Genomic DNA, 5,242 nt, shown 5'->3' on the forward strand with positions numbered 1-5,242 from the left:
GGTGTCCATCATGCGCTCGAAGGTCGCGGGCGCGTTACACAGACCGAACGGCATGACGTTGAACTCGTACAAGCCGTCGGGCGTGACAAAGGCTGTCTTTGGTCGAGCGTCATCAGCCATGGGTACTTGCCAGTACCCCGAGCGCAAATCGAGAGATGAAAAGAATTCTGCTCCTTGGAGGCTGTCAATCGCGTCGTCGATTCGCGGCAGTGGATAAACATCCTTGCGGGTGACCTTGTTGAGCCGTCGGTAGTCCACACAGAATCGCACAGAACCGTCCTTCTTCGTAACGAGAACAACAGGAGACGCCCATGGGCTGTCGGAGGGCCGAATTACATCGCGTCGAAGCATATCGTCCACTTGCTCGTTAATTACCCGGCGTTCTGTGGGAGACACGCGATATGGACGTTGCCGCAGTGGTGGTTGGGCGCCAGTGTCGATGCGATGCGTAACAGCGGACGTGCGGCCGAGGGAAGTTTGCCCGACATCGAAAGAATGACGAAATTCATCCAACAAGCACAGAAGCTGCGAACGCTGGACCGACGTAAGGTTGTCAGCAATGGAGGGACCAAATACATCAGTAGGTGACGAATCAGACGTGGAAACAGCACTGATGGTGCGGGAACTGGTACAGTGCGAGTCATCGGGTGCGTCCAGAACTTGTGCGTCTTCAACGGGTTCCACTTTGCCGAGACATTCCCCTCGAACCAACGTAACAATGCACGGGGATGTGTTGGTAACAAAAATAGTGGTGCTGCCCTGAGTGACTCGCACGGTCGCAAAAGGTACCAGCAACCCTTTCCTAGTGCAGACGCGGGCAGATGGCGAAAGGAGTGCAGTGGTGTCGGAGAGACCGGCGCAGTAGACCGACACAGCCGTTGACGAGTTTGGAGGCACTTTCGTATCGTCTTGGACGAGGATCTTGCTCCTTGCCGATGGACTGTCTGTCGGCGTCAAATGTGAGAACGGTGAGAGTTCGATTTCGGCTGGTGCGCAACGAATTACGGCGTCGTGGCGGGAGAGGAAATCCCATCCCAAGATGACGTCGTGAGAGCATGCCGCAATTATGATGAACTCGACGTCGTACAGAACGTCCTGAATGACGACGCGAGCAGTGCATACTGCTGTGGGATGAATACTCTGGGAGCTCGCGGTACGAAGGGACATCCCAGAAAGTGGCGTCATCACTTTTCGAAGTTGTGGGGATTGAGGCTTGCCCGTCGCCATTGCGCGGGTTTTTCGCCTGTTTCTGCCATCCTCATGTCCGATCATGTCGCTCCCCTCCTCCGCCGTCCTACGGCGCTGGGCGAGCGGGGGTGACGTTAACCCCCTCACCCCGGCGCCGGATCGCGACGGTGGCGCCACGTTCGAGTTTCGCGAGACGTTGCGCGCGGCGGGGAAGTCAGACTCTCTCTGGACCTCGTAAGGTGAGCACGTCTTTTCTTTCCTGTCCGTCGGCTCCTTTGTTTGGGCTCGCTCGGACGGAGTTCGCCAACGGTGCCTTGCGCCAGCGGCGAGCGCTTACCTTACGTTGTCCGTTCCGAACGCTGGGCTGAAGAGCGGTGCGGTGCATTCGCGCGTGGTCTTACTACGCCGAAACCGTATCTATCGAAGCCAACGCGAGCGGAGTTTGCCCTTGCTCGAACGATCGGGCCCTGTTTTGGTCGCTGATCGTGAGAGCACGCAGCATAGTCGCGAGGGAACGTTTCTCTCAGCGGCGTGTCGCCGTGAGCCCTTTTGCCCGCGGAGACGTGCTAGCGGCACCCTTTGTGTTGTACTTTCGCCCGTGGCGTGGTTAAGCCTGTTTTGCTTCTCCCGCCGCCTTTGGGAGCGGGCGTTGTAATGCGTTTTGTGGAGTTGCCGCAGGCAATAAAGTGTTGCGGATTTCGAGAGCAGTACTGTGTACTTGCCGCGTTACGCTCGGCGCCTTGTTTGCGCTCGAACGTGCGTGTGCAGCGGTGCGCTAGTTCACGCGAGGCGACGGCAGACGCGGCCCGGTGGCTCGCTAAGTCCGAACCCACGCTAGTGGCCGTACTCCTGTGAGGTACGTGCACACTACAAAGTAAGCGGCAAAGTTTTGCGTCCATGACGGATACAGCGGCTCCAGTATCGATAAGGGCCGATGCGCGAACACCGTCCACAAGCACGTCGATTACATTCGATGGACTTCGCTGAGGGCTTTCACAGTTCGATAGCGTCGCAGCCCTTGCCTCCTGGACTGCGACGACTAGTTTTCCTGCTCTCGTGCGACCGAACGAGGCCGCATGGGTGACAGTGACCGACGTCGGGGAGAGGGAGAGCGGCGAGTAGCTGGAGGTGGGCGTGACGTCGGCGACATAGGTGGAGGTGGGTCGTAAATGCACGGCTTGACTGGCTGATGACAGGTGACGCGACTCGAGGCGGCTGCACGCGTTGACAATAACGTGCCACGTGACCGGCGTAACCGCGAGCAAAGCAGATGGGCCGGTTGTCGGGGGTGCGCCATCGGTTCGCCGGGGTAGGTCCCGCCCATGTCGCAGTACGTGATTGACGAGTCGGCTGCTGAAATGACTGCATAGTGGGCTGCAGTCGGGGACGAGGGATGGCGTCAGCATATGTAGCCGGCACACCCGCCTCAAAGAACGGAGGTCTAGCGGCGGCTTCGGCGTAACTCATTGGGGCAGCCGCAGGAATTACTTGGGGCGTCCTGGCGACAACTTGAGCGTAACTCTGAGGCGCAGGAGCCGGAGGTTGCGGGTGGTACTCAGGCATGACCTCCGCAATTTCCTGCTCAATCGCTCGGCGGAGAGGAGGAACAAGGGTGGTCGACGACTGTTGAACGTGCGGCGGGTGGGCAAAGGCGAGGAGGGAGATCTGGCGTGCAATTTCCTCGCGCACGAATGACTTGACTTCTGCCAGCAACGCGGCCTGGTCAGATATTGCCGCCAAGCCAGCAAGCTCTGCGTCGCGTGATGGGGAGCGACGGGTCATCGAACGCTGCCGGCGGAGCTCCTCGTAGCTCTGGCACAGCGTTATGACCTCGGCCACTGTGCCAGGGTTTTTGGCGAGCAGCATGGTGAAGGCATCGTCGTCAATGCCTTTCATTACGTTCCGGATCTTGTCAGCCTCAGACATGCTTCCGTTGGCCTTCTTACACAAGTCGAGGACGTCTTCTATATAACTTGTGAACGATTCACCGGCCTGCTGAGATCGCTCACGTAAGCGCTGTTCGGCTTGCAGCTTACGAACTGCTGGGCGGCCAAAAACGCTGATGACGGCGGTCTTGAAATCGGCCCAAGTCGCAAAATCGGACGCGTGGTTGTTGTACCACAAGCTTGCTACGCCCGCGAGGTAGAACACCAAGTTGCTTAACTTGCCTTCTTCGTCCCATTTGTTGGGGATGCTGACGCGCTCGTAAATTGCGAGCCAGTCCTCCACGTCGGTGCTATCGGCGCCAGTGAAGATAGGTGGGTCGCGTATACGGGGGACACCGGGACATGTGCTCGTTGCGAGAGGAGGCGTTGCTGAGCGGCGTCTTGAGGCATGGTAGATGGCAAGGTACGGGATCGGAGCTCCAGGGGCATTGAATGGGAGCAGAGCACTCTCCACCAAATGTTAAGGTGTTTAATAGACAGCACTCAACGACAATGAGTAATGGCGACAGTCACGGCAAGGCACGAACTCCCTGCGCGAGCGGCGTTCTTTCTTCAAGCAACCAAAGAGGATGACCCACTAGAAGGCGCTGGAGAGGGTAACCCATTACCATGTCCCAAGGCTTCTCTACAATATATATATATATATATATATATATATATATATATATATATATATATATATATATATATATATATATATATATATATATATATATCAAAAAGGTATACGCTGCTAAAATGTTTATTTGTCGACGTTTCGATCGGAGAACGATCTTGATCACACACACACATACTATATTAAAAATTGTTAAAGTCAGCGCTGTGTGTGTGTTCTTCGCCCGTCCTTGTTTGTTGCTCTGGTCGTGCATTTATTATGGGGACATGTGATTAGGATATGTGTAACTGTTCACGGCCCTAGAGTCGTTTTTCACATGTTGACGATCCTTCCAGTGCGGGTGCATAGCAGCTATTCTTGCACCAGGAAGGATCCCGAACCCTTATTTCAAAACGCTACAGTGTGCACGACAACATGTACTACAAAGAACCGACTCAATTTATTCACAACGCGGGCCTTGTCGCACACGTATAATGTGCATAAAAAATTACGCTTTATGGCATGTCTTCGTAGCAATAAGATAAACAGGCGCGGCCCGACCCGGTTCGAGATGATTACTCGGTCGAAGGACCACTGTGCAGCTGCTCGGCAGCCATCGTGCGGGCGACACATCTCTCTGTCTTCTTTTTTTGTATGTATTTTTTTGTTACACTCTAAAGCGGCCTCAAACGAAGACTGCCGGAATGCGTGCCGTTCAGTGAAGAAAGAAGCGCAGGAACGAGTTGAAAAAATAGCAACGAGCACTGGCGCACCGTTTTCAAAGGGCGACGTAACGGCAGCGCGGGAACTCGAGGTCGAGCTGTACCGCTGCAGCACAGAGTTGCTCATCCTTTGTGCAGTCTTTTCGCAATCCCGTCTTCGCGCGCAGCTGCGCTCTTTTTTAAAAAGAACCGTTCTCATTTCGGGCTCCTAGTCCGCGCCTTCCCAATTTTCGTCTGTGCGCCTTTCCTTTATTCCCGAAGACACTTCCTTCACGGGAAACTGGTGCGCCACGGTGGCATAGGGGAAAAAAATAAAGCGGCGTTCATTATTTTCCCCCAGTTCTTTCTTATCTCGCGCCATCCATCTCATTTGCCTGTCTCCTCTGCTCCGCACAGCTTCGCTACCGCGCAGGCATTGTTCGCAGTCCAAAGTGAAACGTGTTCAATGTACCACTTTTTTTACTTCTTGTTCTAACCCAGCATTCACATAAGCGCGCCGCCTCGATTTTCTCTTTGGCTCTCAACTGCGATAGACGGAGGAGGGCGCGAACACGCCGGCTGGGGATCGATAAGCCCGGCCTTTTTATTTTTTGGGCACTTTTCTACGAACTTCAGCGTCTGGCTACTGTCTATGCGCTTTCGTACCGAGCCCATTCCTAGAATGCTACACGATCGATGAATAGAACATGTCGCAAAGATGGCTATTACGGTGATCATTATTTGCATACCATTTCAAACGGCGTGGCGAGCCGTAGTCAGCTCGTTCAGTATAATCGTGCGCTCCTATTAAA

The sequence above is a fragment of the Rhipicephalus sanguineus genome, chromosome 7, assembly GCF_013339695.2.
Source record: "Rhipicephalus sanguineus isolate Rsan-2018 chromosome 7, BIME_Rsan_1.4, whole genome shotgun sequence".
Taxonomy (NCBI): Eukaryota; Metazoa; Arthropoda; class Arachnida; order Ixodida; family Ixodidae; genus Rhipicephalus; species Rhipicephalus sanguineus.